This window comes from Aquarana catesbeiana, linkage group LG05 (assembly GCF_042186555.1).
Source record: "Aquarana catesbeiana isolate 2022-GZ linkage group LG05, ASM4218655v1, whole genome shotgun sequence".
Lineage (NCBI taxonomy): Eukaryota > Metazoa > Chordata > Amphibia > Anura > Ranidae > Aquarana > Aquarana catesbeiana.
In genome coordinates, this window is record NC_133328.1 from 144,133,010 (window position 1) to 144,154,151 (window position 21,142).

General features: G+C 40.6%; 1 protein-coding gene across 4 annotated transcripts in view; it reads left to right on the top strand.

Moving 5' to 3' along the window:
* The window catches only part of RARB (retinoic acid receptor beta), a 1,235,115-nt gene that overhangs the window by 25,400 nt on the left and 1,188,573 nt on the right, over window positions 1-21,142 (top strand). Inside the window, exon 1 of one of the 4 annotated variants that reach the window (XM_073630252.1) lies at window positions 4,196-4,214. The exons of the other annotated variants lie outside the window; for them this stretch is intronic. The gene's annotated coding sequence lies outside the window, so the exon portion shown is untranslated. Of the gene's footprint in view, window positions 1-4,195; window positions 4,215-21,142 lie in introns of those variants that run through there. 4 annotated transcript variants of the gene reach the window in all.

The window sequence follows — 21,142 nt, forward strand, 5'->3', positions numbered from 1 at the left end:
TCTTGACATATTTGTTTCAAACTAGCTACGACTAAGTCTATTGCCAAAATGCGTCAGAATTATTGTTTTATTGTCTCTCTGATGTACCAATAAATGACACTTCAAGGATTACAGTCTTTCCGGCTCTTCTTACTATTGAAGTCAGCTCAGGTCAACTAAAAACAATGAAACTAATTTAAAATAAAATAGTTCCGGATTACTAAAAATATAAAAGCTGTGTGACAAAGACATGTACTACAACATAGTCACTTCTAATCTACTAGCATAGATATAAAAAAAGGTTGAGAAATAAGCAGTTTTTATTGTTATGCATCATTTCCAAAAGAAATGTACAACGTATAGAGGTATAAGAAATTATATACATCAATACTTAGGCTTTATGTCTTTTGAAATTGACTGGGTTGTATTGATGTTTTTCTTTCATTTTTTGTTATTCCTCCTGCATAATGTTGCAAATGCGTGTTGGTAGATAAAAGGCTAAAAAAAATATATAAAAGTAGAATCTTAGGACTAAAATACTTATATTCTTAAAAATGTTGTGCCCGTACTGTTGCCCTGTAAGCTCAAAATTGCTACTTGACATATACAGGCAGGGTGCACTGGCCGGTGTTTGAACTTCTTAGCTATGCACAAGAGACAGAGCCACCCCCAAATGTTAAGGGTATGGGTGTTCATTGTAGGGAGCAATGGAATACATACACAATCCAAAGTGGTCTTAAAACTGCATACACTGACTATTGTATATCAGGAGATACCTGTCGACCTTGAAGGACATCAGCTGCCAAATGCCATTGTTAAGCAGATATGGTCCAAAATGATTTTACTCTGTTTTAATTTGACACCTCCATTATATATTTTTATCTTTGTTTGTTTTTTTACTTACCCTAAATAACATGCAGTACAGGACATAGAGGCTGAGTAGACCCTGAATGAAACCTTTACAAAGATGGTGCCATCCCCTTTATCAGAGAGTGTATCAAGATCTATATGAGAGATACGAAATGCCAATTATTCTTATACTTACTTGTTACTTAACATAATATATCCGATACCAGGCAATTTAAAAAAATCGCAGTTTAGTCAAGGGGCCCCAGTTGGTTAGAAATCATGGTACATTTTAGAGAAATTTAGCTTCCTTATCCCCTTCGCGCCTAAGGGTAAAACAAATCTTAATGCCTAAGCCCAATTTTACAACTTTGACATGTGTTAGTAAAACCATACATATCACAACTGCTGGTGGATTATGTCTTGTTTTTTCCAGGATAAATTGGGCTTTCATCTGGTGGTAAATTATTATCAAAGGAAAACTGGCCCAAAAAAGTAAAAGAAAAATATTTTTTTTAAATTTAGCTGTATATTTATTGCTACTACAATAATCCACCACCAAAGAACAACCCAAAATAAATTCTCTTGCTCCTAACGATCACAGCGATACCACATATGTGTATGTAATTTGTTGTTTGCACCCGTAGTACAACCCAGAAACAATAGTGTGCATCTTTCTTTTTTTTACCCTAGCTAAAACACACTGACACTAGCTGACACTGATATTGATTAAATAAAAACTGTCCAAAAAAATACAGACCCTGACCTTTGACCCTGACCTTGATCCAAACACTTACCCTTGCACTGACCTTGATCAAACCTTTTTTATTTTTTTTTTAATTATTATTATTTATTTTATTTTATTTCCTGCATGCACTTTTTTTCTCTCTTTGCAAGGACACAGAAGGATGCAGTGTACCCTTCTCGTCCATTCTAAGTGACAGGAAACACAGGGGTGGGCTTCACAGTGACTGAACACTGTGATAGCCAATCAGGGACTATCACAGCGATCAGGTAACCCGGAATCTCGAGTTCCAATTGTTAGTACGGGGCCTGGGGCTCACAGTGAGACTCCAGTCTCTGTGCTGGGAGCGAGCTGTGTGACGGGCTCTCAGCACAAAGGGAGGGACGCAAATATGCGACCCCACGGAAAAAAGCCCAGTCCAGTGGGGCCACATATTTGTGTGACGTCAGCGTCAAGGGGTTAAAATGACACACTTGTATGGTGGCTTCCCCAAAGCCTTGCCAAATAACTAGCATTCCGATTGACCAGTGCCATCCTACATATAAGCTAGGATGGATGGTAGGTTGAGTGTTCCACCATAATGGGTACAAGCGTAGCGCTACTGTATTGCTCATGAAATCTGCACTCTCACCCCCTGTCACAGCAGCGCTGAGGCCAACTGAAGCCTCAGTTGGTCTGCAGATATGTTATGAAAAGCGGAACTAAACCCTCCTGCCCTTTTCAGCCAAGGTGGCTGCCATCTTAGCCCCTGTTTGATCTGAAACTGCCATGGTGCTGCAAATATGATCATTTATAACTCCAGCCATTTCATGGTTTGGCTGAAAGAACAAGCAAATATGACAGTTAGTTTAGGGAATATAACTATTTCTTAAAACCATTAAATTGATGGTTTTAGTTCCACTTTAACTGCTTCCCAACACAATTACGTTCAATGCATGCATTGAATGGTATCTGTTACAATTTCTAGTGTTCTCATGTTATCTTTCAGCCAAACTGTCAAGCCATCTTAACTGATTTCATATGTAGCACCATGGCAACTGCAGATCAAAGAGAGGCCAATATGGCAGCTTTCTTGTCTGTAAAGGTTTGCAAGGTTTTGTTCCTATTTAAAGGAAACTGCATTTTTCTAAAATGAGTTCTAATCTACTGGAGCAAGCTGACTGTACTAATTTTATAATAAAGGTAAACCAAACCTTTAACAAAGAATATGAGTGATATAGTGGATCAGATAATGGATCGCATAAACAACAACATAAACATACAAAATCATTTAAATACATATCAGAAGTGTATGATTTTGGAATACAATGGGTGAATAAACTTACATGCAAACAAATATTAGGATTTTTAGAATCTATGGGCTTTATTACATTTTAGAAAATCATGGTATCCATAATTGACCAGCAATACTCCCAGGCAGAAGCATTTTAAGCTGTAAATGTGCATAATACAACATAAAATGCTGGATTAAATAAAACAAAAGGCTGGGGTACTTTCTGACTAAGACACATTTTGAGAATGATAAAAAAACACAGCTTTTCATCAATAATTTTGCTACATCCAGATAAACACAAATTGGCGTTGAGCCACCAGTAATTAACAGTCAGTAGCTACTACGTATATTTGCTATCCTAGCTTATCTAAAAACATAAAGTTTTCTTTTTCACTCTCTTGCTCATTGTGTTCTCCTTTAACACAGCGAGTATTTCTAACATTACTGCTGAGTGTGCATTTCTCATTGACTTCTCCCATTGCGCGGTGTCCTGCTTGTTAGCAGCCAAGTAGAACACCTACCCTTAATGCTTTGCCGTCTATACATCGCTCAAATGAAGTTTCAATGAACCTTTAAACAGAATTAAATGAATTGTGTAACTGCTGAACAGTGCTAAAGTACTGTTGTGCGGCTATAAAATAATCAGCTAAAAATAGAGAAAAGTGTTATAACAAGAAAATTAAGGCCTTAAAGGATCGTCTGTAATGAACATAAAGCAATTGATGGTATGATAGAGTAATTATTTTCGTATTTACATCATTAACGATTGTAATTTAACGTTAATGTCTTGGTATTTTATGCTTTCTCATTTGCAGACAAAAGCACATCTGAGACATCATCAGGGAGTAATTTGGTAATATAAAGTCATGAATAGAAACACTAAACTATGCTCAGAACTCTGACAAGCACAGTGCTGCAGAATAACCTCATTTTCTGTTTATTATCTGCCTTTATAATTCTGTTTACCATCGTTCGAATTAATGGCTAGATAAAATGTATGCAGCGTTCTCCCTAACTTAACATACCGTCGTGGCGCTAAACATTTTCTGGGTATAGAAAAGGGAAAGACGCCAAAACAACAAAATATATTATTAGATAAACCGGTGAGATCTAAACTATCCCTTTAATAATATCTTTAAATAGACGCAGAGCGAATCAGATCAGCTTCAGGCAGCCCCTGCCTAAGCCCTTTGAAGACTTTTTTTTTTTTTTTTTTTGTCTGAGAGGCGTACATCCCTCTCTGAATACGAGAGAATCCTTTCTATCCCTTTTGCACATTTGGGAGTTCGGAATATGTTTGTTATGCAATGAAAGGAAAAGCAGATGAACTGTGCAGGGAAAAGAGGATCAAATCGACCCAGATCAAAAATGGTAATTTATCTACATTTTTTTTGTTTTATCCTAATCCGATTGTGTCACGTGGACCTTCAGAACAGTCAAGAAGTGACGCGCAAACCTGCATGGCATGAATGTAAATTTTTTTTATTTTTTTTTTTCTTCTGGAATATGTGTTTTACTTCTCTTTTATCCGGGTTGGATGAGTGTACAACATTAAACATTTTTTTAGACCGAAGAGACAGACTCTTGAGATTAAATTAAGTGCAGGATTCAATTATTAGAATATGGCATATTTGGTTAATCTTTGACATGTTAGAGCTTTAATTTTGTATTTGCTGTGGCGAGCAGGGCATGATGTGGGCATGGGTAATAATTAACATCGCTTGCTTCCACTGCTGTGACAGAATGTATTACCTTCATTCTCTTAAACTACAAACACAGTAATGAGTCTGGTGCAAGGCTTCAGAATACACAATGTACCTGCAAGACAATATGGGCTCCAGTGAGTGCTGCGTATGATGGGGCTTTCTTTATTTCAGGAAATGCTCTGTTCTTGCATTATGGGAGCTGAGGCTTTTTTTTCCTGCTTCATACCTCTTCAGTTCGGACAAATAGAGGACATTTAAAACCTAGTATATGTGGCATGCAGCTAGAGCCATGGAAAGTATAAGGCCTCTTGCACATGGGCAGAAAACATATGTCAGAGTAACATTCAGGGACAAAGAAAAATAGATAAACAACAGTTTTTGTTTCAGATTTCATCTTTCGGATTGACAAAATTTATGAGCATGTTCATAATATATAGGCTTTACATCGAGTCCTAAAGCGGAGTTCCAAACAAGAATGGAACTTCCGCTTTAAGGGAGGTGACCCCCTGACATGCCACATTTGACATGTAATTTTTTTGGGGGGGGAGCCGGTACCCTCATTTCAGAGGGTCCCAGCCCCCACTTCCTCCTGGCGCACCGCGGCACCAGAAGGGAGAGCACCTCTCCCCCCTCCCTCTCAGCAATCATCTAGGACACGTTACAGGTCCCAGATGATTGCCCGGCCAGTCACGGCACTGCTCGCGCATGCGCAGTGGGTGCCCTGCTGTGAAGCCACAGCCAGGTTCCCACAGTTACAATGCCGGCGCCGCAGAGGGGATGGGGAGACGAGCAGGGCTTCGTGCGCCCACATCGCTGGACCCTGGGACAGGTAATGCCACATACACACGAGCGGACTTTCCATCAGAGTAGACTCTGATGGTCTTTCCGACGGAGTTCTGATGGCATTCGGCTGAAACAGACTTGCCTACACACGATCACACCAAAGTCCAATCATTTAGAACGTGATGATGTACAACGGGACTAGAAAAAGAAAGTTCAATAGCCAGTAACCAATAGCTGCCCTTGCGTTGTTTTTGGTCCGTCAGAATAGCATACAAACGAATGGTTTTCTCGATAGGGATTGAGTCCGTCGGAAAGATTTGAAACATGTTCTATTTCTAGGTCTTTCAGAATTTTTGAAAGAAAAGGTCTGATAAAGCCCACACACGATCGGAATGTCCGAAGGAATGATTCCATCAGACCTTTTCTGCTGGACAGTCCGGTCGTGTGTACGCGGTATAAGTGTCCAATTATTAAAAGTCAGCAGCTGCAGTATTTGTAGCTGCTGACTTTTGTTTTTTTTAAGCAGAACTCCGCTTTAAAGTTATCTTAAAGTCTCTTTTTTTTTCTTTAAAAATAACAAACATGTTATACTTACCTGCTCTGTGTAGTGGTTTTGCACAGAGCAGCCTGGATCCTCCTCTGCTCGGGTCCCTCTTTGGTGCTCCTGGCCCCTCCCTCCTCTTGAGTGCCCCCACAGCAAGCAGCTTGCTATGGGGGCACCCGAGCTGAGCCGCAGCTCCCTGTATCCATTCAGACACAGAGCCACAGCCTGGTCCCACCCCCTTTCTCTCCTCATTGGCTCACTGACTTTGATTGACATCAGCAGGAGCCAATGGCACTGCACTGCTGTCTGTGCTAATGAGGATGGGAGTCTCTCGTGCAACATCGCTGGATCTAGATGGACCTCAGGTAAGTTTGAGGGAGGGGGCTGCCGGACACTGAAGGATTTTTATCTTAATGTACAGAATGCATTCAAATAAAAAACCTTCTGTCTTTACAACCACTTTAAATGAAGTCACGTATAATTTCATAGCACACACATGGTGACAATTTTTTTTTTTTTTGCTCTGACAGATCAATCCAGAACAAAATCAGACTATGTATAACTAACTTTAATTTGGTTTCAGAGAGGTGGATTTCCAAGGGCCTGTTCATACCACTTCACTGCGATTCACAGATTGGTTGAAATCATATACACTATATTATCAAAAGTATTGGGACACCTGCCTTTACATGCACATGCACTTTAATGGCATCCCAGTCTTAGTCCGTAGGGTTCAATATTGAATTGGCCTGCCCTTTACAGCTATAACAGCTTCAACTCTGTGTGTCAAGCACTGATGTGGATGAGAAGATTTGGCTCACAGTCTTCGTTATAATTCATCCCAAAGGTGTTCTATCGGGTTGAAGTCAGGACTCTGTGCAGGCCAGTCAAGTTCCTCCACCCCAAACTCACTCATTCATGTCTTTATGGACCTTGCTTTGAACACTAGTCCAAATCATTTGGTGGAGGGGGAGGTGGGATTATGGTGTGGGGTTGTTTTTCAGGGTTGGACTTGGCCCCTCAGTTCCAGTGAAGGAAACTCTAAAGACATCAGCATACCGAGACATTTTAGACAATTTCATGCTCTCAACTTTGTGGGAACAGTTTGTGGATGGCTCCTTCCTGTTCCAACATGACTGCACACCAGTGCACAAACAAGGTCCATAAAGACATGGATGAGCAAGTTTGGGGTGGAGGAACGTGACTGGCCTGCACAGAGTCCTGACCTCCACCCGATAGAACAACTTTGGGATGAATTAGAGCGGAGACTGCAAGCCAGGCCTTCTCGTCCCACATCAGTGCCTGACCTCACAAATGTGCTTCTGGAAGAATGGTCAAACATTTTCGTACACACACTCCTAAACCTTGTGGACAGCCTTCCCAGAAGAGTTGAAGCTGTTATAGCTGCAACGGGTGGGCCAACTCAATATTGAACCCTACAGACTACGACTGGATGTCATTAAAGTTCATGTGCGTGTAAAGGCAGGTGTCCCAAAACTTTTGGTAATATGGTGTATATCGGTTAAACTAGGTGGACTCTTGTCTTTTTTTTAACCAGACTAACTATGTATCTATATAATACTTCATGCCCCATGTGTTGGTGTGCCGCTGTGCCATTCATTTTGAATGCATCGCACCTTCAAAGATCACCTGCATTGCAACAAACCACAATATGCGATAACTCATTACCAAACATTGTGGTTAACTACAATACAGTTACAGTTGCAGAAAGTATCATTTTAGGTGTATTGTTGTTTAATAGGCAATCCATTTAAATAAAAATTTACGAAAGGTAGAATGTATTCTACTTGCCCAGGGCTTTTGTTTTTGATCCAGGAAAAGTTGTATTGTGCCTAGGTTTGCCACTTTATCTGGGGAAAACTTCTGCACTATGATCATTTTTATTAACATTGGCAACAAGTCAATTTTTTACTGGCTAGGTGCCAACCCTGATTGAGCCAGGCCACACCACACTTGATGCCATTTATCTACTGCACCGCCTGCTAAATGACAAGGGCATACAGGGGAGTCACTAGACCCTGGCACCCAAGTCACTTGCCCTGACATTGCTCTTTGAAGAGACTGGGAGTGCAGGGAGCTGGCATGGGAAGAAGTGCTGGAGTACTAGGAAGAAGATACATTTTTATAGAAAGAAAGTGTAAGTATGCGTGTTTAAATTTGAACAAGAGACACATGATAATTTTGAACTTTAAGGACCATTTTACATAATGTGTGTTGGGCAGCCTTGCCCAATGCAATCCCAGTGCATTGACAAGGCAATTTGTATCCTATGGGTTCAGTTCTCACCACTGCACTGCAGTGTTGTGTGCTAAAAAAGGACATTTTACTTTTTTTGAGCACAGCATGTTGCAACACGCTACACTGAATCACGACAGACTATACCTCATTGCAACACACTGAAGTGCATAAGGATGAATGAAATGTCATTATGTCATGGCTGCTGGTGTGATCGAGTCCTGAAGTGTATGTAAAGGCAAAGCTTGTTTTATTTTCTATACGGTATGAACTAGTTGGGCTCTATTCACACTGGCATTGACACGTATTCCTGGTCCTTCATAGGACACTTCTAAACTTATATAAGTGTATGCAATGATTTTAAATTGTATAATTCACTAAAACTGGAAAATGTGCAAACTCTAGTGTAGCTGAGCATGGTAACCAATCGGCTTCTAACTTCAGCTTGTTCAATTAAGCTTTGACAAAAAAAAAAAAAAAAAAAAACCTGGAAGCTGATTGGTTTCTATGCAGAGATGCACCAGATTTTGCATTCTCCAGTTTTAGTAAATCAGCCTTACTGTTTTAACAATAATTATGAAAAACTTCAAAAAAAGATAGTTTATACTCATATGTGTTAGTGCCAGATTCACTTTTTTTATTTTTTATTTAAAGGGAAACTTCAGTTGAAAAAATAAATAAATAAAAGTCAGCAGCTACAAATACTGTAGCTGCTGACTTTTTTTTTTTTTTTTTTTTACAAACAGTTCGGTTTTATTGAGAAAAGTGCACATTTACAAGTCAATACAAAAAGCGGTAATACATACTTGGGGGTGACATACGGGAGACATTAAACTAGAGTGCAAGACGGAAGGTTATACATTTGTATCATATTTTCCAAGGTACAAGACACAAGGGGGGCTTTTATAGTTAGTTGTTTAGTCCTTACATACTCATTGGTGCATTGTGGTGTTATAATGCCTGCAAGACTATCACCCATTCTTCACTATACCGGGATATCCTGAGTTACATCATTGCAGGTGGCGGCCTTTTCCAGCCATACATCCCATATCTTTCCATATTTAGTCGGGCAGCCTCTGTGTATGTAAAGCTCCTTCTTGTATGGTAACACACTGTTAACAGCGGTAATCCATTCCTGTATTGTAGGTGCATGGGCCCTCATCAATTTCCTTGCAATAAGTAGTCTAGCTATAAACAGGGACTCTTGTAAGAATATAATATGATATTTATCAGAGTCAGGGTCCGGGAAAATTCCCAACAAACATTGTTTAGGGCATAATTTCAGGGGAGATCCCATTTCGTCGTGAATAAATTTTACTATCTGTGACCAGTAGCCCTGCACTGCCGGGCACGACCAGAGTAGATGATAGAAAGAGCCCGAGGGGTCGTCACATCTGGGGCATGTTGGCGGATAATCTGGTTTGTATCTGGACAAACGCAGTGGAGTCACGTAAGATCTGTGTATTATATAAAGTTGCGTGAGCCGATCCGATAGCCTGGTGGAGACCTTTTTGCATGCGTCCAGTGCATCCTCCCATTTATCGTCCTCCAGCCCCCCACATCCCCCACCCATCGATCTTTTAGTTTGTAAGCGAGTTTTGCTGCCGCGGGACAAAGGAGAGCATTATAAAATATAGAGGTAAGCTTTAAATGGTCCTGCCCTGTTAGTGTGCACAGGACATCTAATTGGTCCAGCGCGGGAGGTGCATTATGGAATTGGGCCTGGAGAGCATGACAGAGCTGGAGGTAACAAAAGTGCATGGAGTTGCTAAGATTAAATTCTTCCTTCATCTGTTGGAATGATTTCCAAATCTCACCATTATAAACATGAGACAGGTACACCACCCCTTGTGCAATCCACAAATCATGGCTGATATCGATAGTAGTTCTCTCAATCCAGAATTGTCCCATAGTGGTGTGTGTGAGTGAGTTGCTGGTGTTTGTAGTCTATGTCTCACTACTGCCCAAATCTTACAATGGTGGTATAGTAGTCCCCCACGACAGCCCAGCGTCCAAGGATCTGATGGTTCTCTAAAGATAATTTGAAAAGGGTGAGTGCATAAGCGGGCATGGGAGGAGCACACAAGAGACATATATCTTTCTTTATCATGCTTGTCTATATGATAAAAGTGGGAGAGCTGTGCCGCAAGATAATACAGGTTAAAGTCTGGGAGTGCCGTGCCTCCCAACTCTGTGGGATTTTTTAATATTTGCGAAGACAGTTTATGACGATTATTGCCCCATACAAAGGAGTTGAGGATAGCTTCGATGGATTTAAAAATTCTGAGGGGAAGGTAGCCTGGGGCATGCCACAACACATAAAGGAATTTAGGGAGAATTACCATTTTGATTAGGTTCACCCGGCCCATGACCCCCAGGGGTAGCTTAGCCCATGTCTGAATTTTGATTTTAAGAGTAGCAATCATAGGTTCTATGTTTAGTCGGATGAAGTCTTCTGGATAGCAAGTAATGACTATACCTAAATATTTCATAGAACTAACCCGAAGGAGAGGGGATGATGCCTGTGATTCGTTAGGGCCTACATCCACTGGGAGGATCTGAGATTTGTCCAAGTTTATTTTAAGCCCAGAGTAGGTACCAAATGTTTGTATTGCCTGAAGAGCAGCTGATAATGAAGGGCCCGCGTCCGCCAAGTACAACAGCATATCATCGGCATATAGGCTCCATAGCTGCTGACTTTTAATAAAAAGATACTTTAGCCAGCTCCGTACTGCTCATGCTTGTTCCCTGCTGCGCTCTGTCAATGATCCCACAGCCTCCTGGGACTTGTTATGTGTTTCAGGAGGTTGCAGGCGGTGAAAGGGGACCAAACTTCTGCTCGGATCGCCTAGGGTACCTTTCAAAACTAGATACATGCCCCCCCCCCCCCCCCCCGGGAAAAAAAAAAATAAAACATCCAATACATTCAGTAGAGAGGGGGCGGAGGACAATAAGCAGAACTTCCTGCAGTAAGTGAAGTTTTACTTTAAATTTTGAAAAATACACAATGTTAATCAAGCATTCAGATCTGTGAGCTTGTGCTAGACTCCTGCTGAGAGTGGAGGCAGGTTACAAACCCAACTACAGATGGTATACCCTGGGGATTATGAGCTTGGAACAACATGGTTCATAATATAAACCTTGGAAAAAAGTAAGTAGACAACAAGAGTAGCTTTACATAAAAGATTTTAAAAAAGAGGATAGATACAGAGTAAAAAAAAAAAGAAGAAAGTTCCTCTTTTCTAGTTTGCTCAGGATTTACAGCTTCCAGCAGAATCTCAACATTTCCAGATGTGTCTGTTGCCTGGTCCACTGCAACGAGGTGTGGATCCTTCCACCGCTCCAGGATATATTACTCACAGGTGGAAGATGGAAGATCAGAGCAAAGATCTAAGGAGCAGGTGATGGGACAGGTGAGTATAAAGGGGGGAATTTACTAAAAGTGGAGCACTCAGAATCTGGTGCAGCTGTGCATGGTAGCCAATCAGCTTATTAATTCAGCTTGTTCAGTTAGGGTCGGTTCACACATGGGCAACGCGACTTTAGCGCGACTTTGCACGGCGGCTTCGACGCGTCCTCGACGCGACTTCGACGCAACTCCGACGCGACTTCGGCAAATTACGAGGCGACTTGAAGTCGCCTCCATGACAGGCGACTTCGCCTGTGGCCAATCAGCTCTCTGGGAGGGAGGGGGGGAGGGAGGGGTTTTCCCTGCAAAGTCGCTTGACTTTACAGAGAGATCCGACTTGGAGGCGACTTCCATTGATTTCTATGGTACAGGTCGCCTACCAAGTCGGATCAAAGTAATACAGGGAGTACGCTCTGAAGTCGGAGCGACTTCAGTAGTGTCTATTAAGACACTAGCGTTAACTCCCATCAAAACTATTTCTGGGGCGACTTGGGGCGACTTGAGGGCGTACAAGTCGGATCCCAAGTCGCCCCAGTGTGAACCGAGCCTAAAGCTTCAACAATAAAAACTGGAAGCTGATTGCTGTCTATGCAGATCTGCATCAGTTTTTGCATTCTTCAGTTTTAGTAAATCAACCCCAAAATGCAAGTTTTTTTTAAATCTGTAAATCGGCAACAGGATCTCTTTAAAAACCTGCTTGGTAACATTATATAGCCAAATGAAAGGATGTTACATGTGAGTCATTGAATCCTCTGCAGCAAATGGGCATGCATAGGAACCTAGAGAAATGAAGAGATGGAACTGGAATAACAAGACTTATGCCCTGTACACACGGTCGGAGATTGATTTTTTCCGACGGATGTTGGCTCAAACTTGTCTTGCATACACACGGTCACACAAAGTTGTCGGAAAATCCGATCGTTCTGAACGCGGTGACTTAAAACACGTACGTCAGGACTATAAACGGGGCAGTAGCCAATAGCTTTCATCTCTTAATTTATTCTGAGCATGCGTGGCACTCTGTGCGTCGGATTTGTGTACACATGATCTGAATTTAACTGATCGGATTTTGTTGTTGGAAAATTTTATAGCCTGCTCTCAAACTTTGTGTGTCGGAAATTCCTATGGAAAATGTGAGATGGAGCCTACACACGGTCGGAATTTCCGACAACAAGGTCCTATCACACATTTTCCATTGGAAAATCTTATCGTGTGTACAGGGCATTAGAGAGACGCTGCAACCAGGTATATGCCGTGGCTTCAGTAGTTTTTGATAAACTTTGAATTTTTCTATTTCCATTGCAGGTTGTCCATAATTATATGGATGCTTGCCAATCCTGAATAACAAAAATTATTAAACTGCAATCAATTACTGCAACATCTACGATACTGAAAACAGTTGTTAAATGTGACAGTTTGCGCTTGGTCATTATTGACCCATGTGCACTTTTTTTTAGATCCACAGATCTCATTACTCCACCAGGAGCTTATCTCAATATTTTATTCTTTAATGTGGTATAAGGTCACAAGTCCCTTCATTTATTTTTCTTTCCTAGTTATATTGAATATTTGCTTTTCTTTGTCCAGGTTTAAATCTCCTTATTCACACCCATAATGCTTTTATAACTTGTTTAAGCATACAGTACTTAGCAATACTTTATTAATATACTGTAGGTTTAGTATTAATAGTTTTATTATTTTTATAAGTATTAGAAAATAAAATACATGCGAGTTTCATGTAATGCCCTGTACACACGGTCGGACATTGATCGGACATTCCGACAACAAAATCCATGGATTTTTTCCAACGGATGTTGGCTCAAACTTGTCTTGCATACAAACGGTCGCACAAAGTTGTCGGAAAATCCGATGGTACTGAACACGGTGATGTAAAACACATACGTCGGTACTATAAACGGGGCAGTAGCCAAGAGCTTTCATCTCTTAATTTATTCTGAGCATGCGTGGCACTTTGTGGGTCGGATTTGTGTACACATGATCGGAAATTCAGACAACAGATTTTGTTGTCGGAAAATTTTATAGCAAGCTATCAAACTTTGTGTGTCAGAAATTCCTATGGAAAATGTGTGATGGAGTCTACACACGGTCGGAATTTCTGACAACAAGGTCCTATCACACATTTTCCATCGGAAAATCCTATTGTGTGTACAGGGCATAAGAGTATCAGCAGATGAACAGGTACTTCAAAATCAATGTATGCAGCTCACCTTGGCAAGTGGCTGAGAAAACTCCAGTTTGTGTCTTGGCTGCCAAGCTTAATTAGCAGGAATCCATAGTAACTTTTCCAAGAGACTTTTAAAAACACATCCGAAGAGTGTAAAATTTCGGCCCCAGCATGAGTTTGGGCCAAACATTGGCTGTTCGTCATGTTCAGGGAACACCCGAATTTGGTAGGTGTTCGCCCTGTCGAACACCCTGCAATGCACAGTACGCTGCACTGTGCATTCTGTGACCTGGTTGGGCAAAGCTTTGCCCAATCAGGGCGTAGTAAAAACTGGTTGTTAAGGAGCGGGGCCGGGAAGCCGGCCGCAGCATCCTTAACAACGATGAGTTATCAGCTGTCAATGGGCTTCCCACTGACAGCTTAATAAATAAACCTTTGCCCCCCAAGATCAATACCAGACCCTTACCCGAGCATGCAGCCTGGCAGGTCAGGAAAGGGAAGGGACGAGTGAGCAGGCCCCCCCTTCTGAACCATACCAGGCCACATGTCCTCAACCCCAAAGCACCTTGCCCCCATTTTGTTGGGGACAAGGGTTTCTTCCCCACAACCATGGGTTATAGTTGTGGGGGTCCATGGACAGGGGGGTTATCAGAATCTGGAAGCCCCCTTTAAGAAGGGGGCCCCTTAGATCCCAGCCCCTCCCCCTATGTGAATGAGTATGGGATACATAGTACCCCTATCTATTCACCAAAAAAGTGTCAAAAAGTAATAAAAAAACAGACAGTTTTTGTCAATTTCTTTATTAAAAAAGAAAAAAACAGGGTCCCTCGATGTAAATCCATCGTCAATCACAACGCCCGCCCTACCGCCGGAAAAAGAAAGAAAAGCGCTCTGCAATCATTGACAGTTGACCACCGAATGCCTCCTCCCCATTTGACAGTTCTTATATAGGTAAGGGCGGGGCCACCTGGCGACATCACCTGGTGACACCGTCCCCTTGTGATGTCACCGGCCCAGCATGCATCGGTCTGTGAAGTCACAATACTAGTGTAGCAAATGTATTAAGATCAATAAAATTCAATCTATATGGAAACATACATTGCTCCCTCTTCAGGCGTTGATAAATATTAAAACAAAACATGATCTATTACATCCAAAACAATAAAAAATTACACAATCAATTGTGATTGATTTTCCAAGGAACACCTGGTAATTGAACACGGTTGTTCCGAAACACATTGGAGTAAACATATGTCTGGCCGACCGTCAAAGCCTTGTGCCATACTTTATAAGTATGGTATCTTTTTTTTGTAGTCCGACATTTTATGCATGTTATTATGGTGGGGGTTCAAAGATAAAAGAAATTGCACCGTGATAAGTCCCAGACTTGCTTCTTGGGTCCTCCACTGCTCCGAGCGCCAGCCAACAAAGAGCCCATCCAGCTCAGCAAATGAGTGGTGTGACTTAGGGAGGGGACTGTGTTGGAAGTTGGCCACACTGATTAAACCTAATGGGATGACTTTTATGGAGTATGGTTGTGTATTTTACTCTTGTAATTATGGTTGGAGTTATAATGATGGTCAAGGTATGTTATAATGCTACTAGGTCTTTTTACGATGTTATTATGATGTTTTAAGGGTTTTGGATATACCAACAGTAAGGCAGTAGTCAATATTCTAATGCTGATAGGGATTATTATGTGACAGGTGCTGGAGGATATTACACACCTTGAAATAATATCCACAGTGAAGTTGCAAAAACAATTGCCACAATTTGCTGTATCGAACAAACTATACCAACTTTTAATCACTGAGTGGTGCCCTGGGATACCCCAGGACCTTTGCCTTCTGAATCTTCCTGAATAAACCTCTAGTAAATTGTAGGTCAGTGTGTTTACTGTTCTCTTCTAGATCGCTGTTTCCTAGTCCCCATACATATTGTATATACACAGAACAGAGTCATGTGACAAGAGCTTTCGCTTCTTCAGTGTGCAGAATCTGGTGCTGAATTTTTATGAAATATGTTTTATGGAAAGTTGAGTGGATTCTCTGACTAGCCCCTTGGACAGACTTAGAAGTTCATTGAATTGTCAGATTTGGTTGAAAGCTACATTTTACTACAAATAGCCTTATAAAGTATTGCAGTTGTACAATGTTGGCATATGAAAAAAAAAATATTTTTATTTATTTACTACAGAAAAATGAAAAGTGCCTGAATATAGTTGAAAGCCCATATCTTTGGTTTTAGCACCTGTTTCTTTCCATTTGGCTTTTTACACACACTAGCTGATAAATTCTGATTATCTTCCCAGCTTGTTTTCATTGTAACTCTTGGGCTCTTCTTGCTTTTTGTAACAATTCACTTTTCTCAATGCACAGTTTCTAGGATATATTTCCCTCAGTTCACATTTCTCCTTTCAGTATCTCATTTATATAGGGATTAGGGAATTCATTTGAAAATCTCCAATGTCTTTCCTTTTTTTATTTCAGTCTTTTTTAATTGTCTTGTTTGTTTCCCTTGCCTTGTTTGGTTTGTGTTAACGTTATAAACAAACATATAAAATCAGTTTTACGCTCAGTAGATTCGCGCTTATAGGTGTCACTATGGGAGGTCCAGGTCTGTGCTATAAGAGTGCCGACAGCGGCTCCTATATAAACGAAGCCTAAAAAAAAAAATACTGCTTGCACTATTTGTTCATAAATACATTGTTCAAATATTATTAAGCAATACCCTTTTTAAATTGGTTCTTCCCTTTCCTTTTAATCTGCAGATGTGAATTCAGGCAGCCGGATTTTTTTTTTTTAATAAATGTACCTGTTTAATTGTACCTCCTTTATAACAATTAGTTAAATTTCACCGGCCCAAATTAACATTTTTATTTATTCTCCTATTTTTATGCTATTTTTTAAAATGTCTATATTCATTTTTACTATTATTACATACTGTATATACAGTTACTGTATATAAATATATATACTGTGTATTTATATGTTTGGTTTTTGCTTGTTTTTTTTTTTTTTTTTTTCTTTTTTGTAGTAACTCATTAAAAATGCAAAAACTTTTTTGAAGGTCTTTCTTTCATTTAAAAATAATTTTACCATGCTCTATACAAGAAACTTAGCAGAACTCCACCCCAAAGGGGAAGTTCAATTTTAAGTCCTCCTCTCCTCCTCCCCTGTCACATTTGGCATGCTTTATTTTTTGGTGGGGGTACCTAGTTTTGAGATGCGATCTTACGGGATCCAAGCAGAGGTTTTCCTCTCCCCATCCCTGCCTTCATTCTTCTGAGCCTGTCACAGGTCCTAGAAAGCTTTGAGACCATTCGCAAATCACAGAGCAGCTTGTGCATGCTCAGTTGGCAGCCAGCTGTAAAGCTGAAAGCAGCATAGCTGCCTGCCCACAGTTAGGATGCCAGCGCCAGGAACCCAAAGGCTAGTAATGAACTAGCTTGGGTGAGGATGGCGCTGGATCCCTGGAGAGGTACAGTAAGTGTCCTTTTATTAAAAGTCAGCAGCTACAGGATTTGTAACTGCTGACTTTTATTTTATTTTTTATAAAGTGAACCCCCTGTTAAAGGGGTTTTATAAATGGGACAAAAAAAAAATCATACTTTTTAAGTACAGTAACAGTTAATTTACGCTAGAGTTGCTCTCTGAAGAGCAATCCGCATTTGGATCGCCTTCTCACCACCTGTCTTAACCCTGCACCAGGGTGCCACAACCGCATTCATTGCACACGGTGGTGGGGCACTCCCATTCAGTTGAACACGTCACTTCAACAGGCGGCACTGCCTACTGAACATGACAGTGAGGATAATTTTTGCATCACTACTGCAGCATATGTACTTCCCCCTTCACTGACTTTGTGGCAGGAGCTGTTGGGGGCAGTAAAAGCACTGTTTACAAACCCCAAAACACAAGTGTAAACTAATGCATACACATGATTGGATTTTCCGACAGGAAATCTTGGCAGTAAGTCCGACCGTGTGTATGCTCCATCGGACATTTGTTGTCGGACTTTCCGCCAACAAATGTTGGCTAGCATGTTCTCAAATTTTCCGCCAACAAATGTGTGTTGCTGGACTTTCCGATCGTGTGTACACAAGTCCGTCGGACATAAGTCCAAAGTACAAACATGCAATTGTTGGCCAACATTTGTGTGACTGTGTGTATGCAAGACAAGTTGGAGCCAAATTCCACGGTTTGTTGTCGGAAAGTCTGATTGTGTGAACGAGGTAACAGTCTTAAGCCTCGTACACGTGAGCGGATTGTTGGCCAACAAACCGTGGACTTTTGTCCGAAGAGCGTTGGCCCAGCTTGTCTTGCATACACATGGCACACAATTGTTGGCCAACAATCATGAACGTTGTGACGTACTACATGGTTTTTCAGCTCTTTAGCTCCACTCTTTGGGCTCCTTCTGCTAATTTCGTGTTAGTAGAAGTTTGGTGAGTGTTGATTCGCGCTTTTCTTTTCATGCTTTTCATTTACCGCTTTTCAGTTTGCACTTTTCATTTTGTGCTTTTCAGTTTGCGACTTTCATTTTGTGCTTTTCAGTTCATTTTTGGATGCATAAAATACACTTTTTGGTTAAGTTCTATTGGCAGATAGCATGTCCAATTTTTTTTGTTTTCTTTTTTTTAATGCACAATAAAAAAAATTGTGTAGAATACTTGGCTATGTGTTTTACTTCAAATGACAGTTTGGGAGTAGGCAGTTACATTTTGAAAAATACAATGTAAAATTGACAAGGGACACCAACATAGTTGTATCTTTGATCCTAAAAACTACAGGATAATGTTGTTGTGGTAACTTGCCCAAATAAGAAAAAAAAAAAAAAAAACATAATAATATTATTCTTGATATCACTAGAAAAAAAAAAAGCCTTTGAAAATTAGTTTGCAATAACTCCATCAGTATCACCAGCAAAGCAGCTTCATTATTATTTCATCAAAGAGGAGAATGTGCGCTGCATTTCGAGATTCCATAATTTGCCACATCACGAATGTTAATACTCCATTACGAACACTAGTTTACAAGACCGATCACTTCTGGCTTATCCTTGCTTCCGAGCATGCGTGTTTTTTATTCACATTATTCATTGTTGTTTGTCACATCGTATGTAGCTGCTCTATGTATTTATTTTAGCGCAGTGATTTTCTGTTTATCCAACATTTGTCCGCGGAAAATCCGACAACAATTGTCCGATGGAGCGTACACAAGGTCGGATTTTCCACCAACAGCCTGTCATCACACATTTCCCGTCGGAAAATCCGATCCTGTGTATGAGGCTTAACACTAGTTGTTTCAAAACTAGTGATCAAATTAGAAAAAAAAGGTTATTTTTTCCTATTGTTGCATATTTTCTCTATTGATTGCGAAGAAAACTAAATAATTTTGCAGGACAATATTTCCAAAGAAGGTCTAGTTTAGTTAAAAAAAAATATGTATTTTTGTTATTTTAAGTCATGACAAAACTATTGCTGCTACCATAGGCCCATAGTTAAATTGTAAGAGGTGGTAAATTTGCCTGACAATTAAGCCTTTTACCAGTTGTTACATTCAAATGGCAAGTTATTTTCTGCACCCTGTGTAGTAGTGATTGAGAAATATGATTATTATAAGCATTACAGCAGGGGTGCTCAATGGTTGAGCATCCCTGCGGTAATGCTTATAATAATCATATTTCTCAATCACCACTACACAGGGTGGTGACAAGGTTGAGCCTCAACCTTTTGAAGAGCGAGGGCGATATAATTGATTTGGTAACCCTTCGTGGGCCACAATGAAATGGTTCAGAATTTCAAATGTTTTATATTGAATAGCATAATGAAGGTTTTCCTCCTACAGCCGCTGAATGCTGGCTTTCACACGTTACAGGTGGAAAGTGGAGAGAGGATCAGTTCCTTTATATGCTGCCCCCACTGCCCCTCCTGTGTAAGGTGTAGAGCAGAATGTGACAGGGAGGCCACATTGGCCCCCTGGAGCATGGGACGGGGTCGTCGTTGCGACCCCTGACACCACCTCAGTACTTGGGTGTGTGATGAATACATGTCTGAACTATGGGGTTTTACTGCCCCCTCAAACCGCAAATGTAAACAAGCCCTTACTGTCCTGAGCCCACCATAAGGTGTGTTTCACACTGTGGGTTAGCTGTGCTTTCCTAAAGACATTTTTTTTTATATCTTTAGGTGTGGTTCACTTTCTGAACGTGCACCAAAACTCCTGCATTCGGTTTGAGGTTGAGGGCTCAAATCAAATCAGAGGGCTCCGAGGGACACATGTGGCCCGCGGGCCACGGGTTGAGCCCCCCGCATTACAGCATGGGCCTAGGACATCAGATTTTCTGTGCCTAAAGTTCTCAAGATGTAAATCGGGCCTTGTTTTTCATTATGTTCCAACCAACTCCATCAGTTTGTGATGAAGGCCAGCCACTGAAATAAAGCAAATAAAGAATGCTGTTTTTGTCCTGTGAAGATTTTGCTTTATTTTTTAAATCTACTAGGACTGTGCAGCATTAGAATAGAGTTTAGCTTTCCCCAGAAAGAACATCAATGGCTAGGTCTTATTGACTGAGCTGTGCGTAATGTTTGCCTACAGCTGTCATAGGTTTTGATTGAGATTCACTCAAATATAGCGGCACATTGTCTTTGGAGTACATTCTGTTTTTGCATGTTAGGTTAATTAAAAATATATGTAAAGAACAAAAGAATACTTGATGTTTTAAAGCACCAGGTCAACTCAATGGAGAACACATCAATATACCTGAAAATTACATGTTTGTTTCTCATGGGCAGACTATGTGCACAAGAATTTCAGCAAAGTTAAAGTTTCTTACAAGCCTGCTGAAGCCAGGTATATACTCATGAAAAATAGTTAATTGATGTGGGTCACGGAATGCGGGTGACCTTTACCGGTGTGCTGAAGATTTCACATTATTTTCTAACTACTTGCACTAGTTTCTCCTAGCCCTGCATATCATACTATTTCCTATAATATTCTATATATTCCTCAGAGTTTGGCATAGCCCCTGTGTGGGTGAAACTGTTGATTTATGTTCCTTTGAAAATAAAAATATTGAAACAAAAAAATAGTTCATTGTATTTTATAGAACAATCAAAATGATCTATGTCTGTCCCGATTTTAGCATCCTGTAATTCCCTGTACAGCAATACTCACACTGGAAGAAGGAGGATAATGCCACATACACACGATCGGGATTTTGGTCGGAAAAAGATATGATGGCTTTTCCAACGGGATTCCGCTCAAGCTTGCCTTGCATACACATGGTCACACAAAAGTTCACTGAACTTTCGAAAATGAAGTTCATTGCTTCTGAGCATGCGTCGAATGTTTCCGAGCATGCGTGGGAATTTTGTGCTTCGGAATTGCTACAGACAATCCTATTTTCGGATAG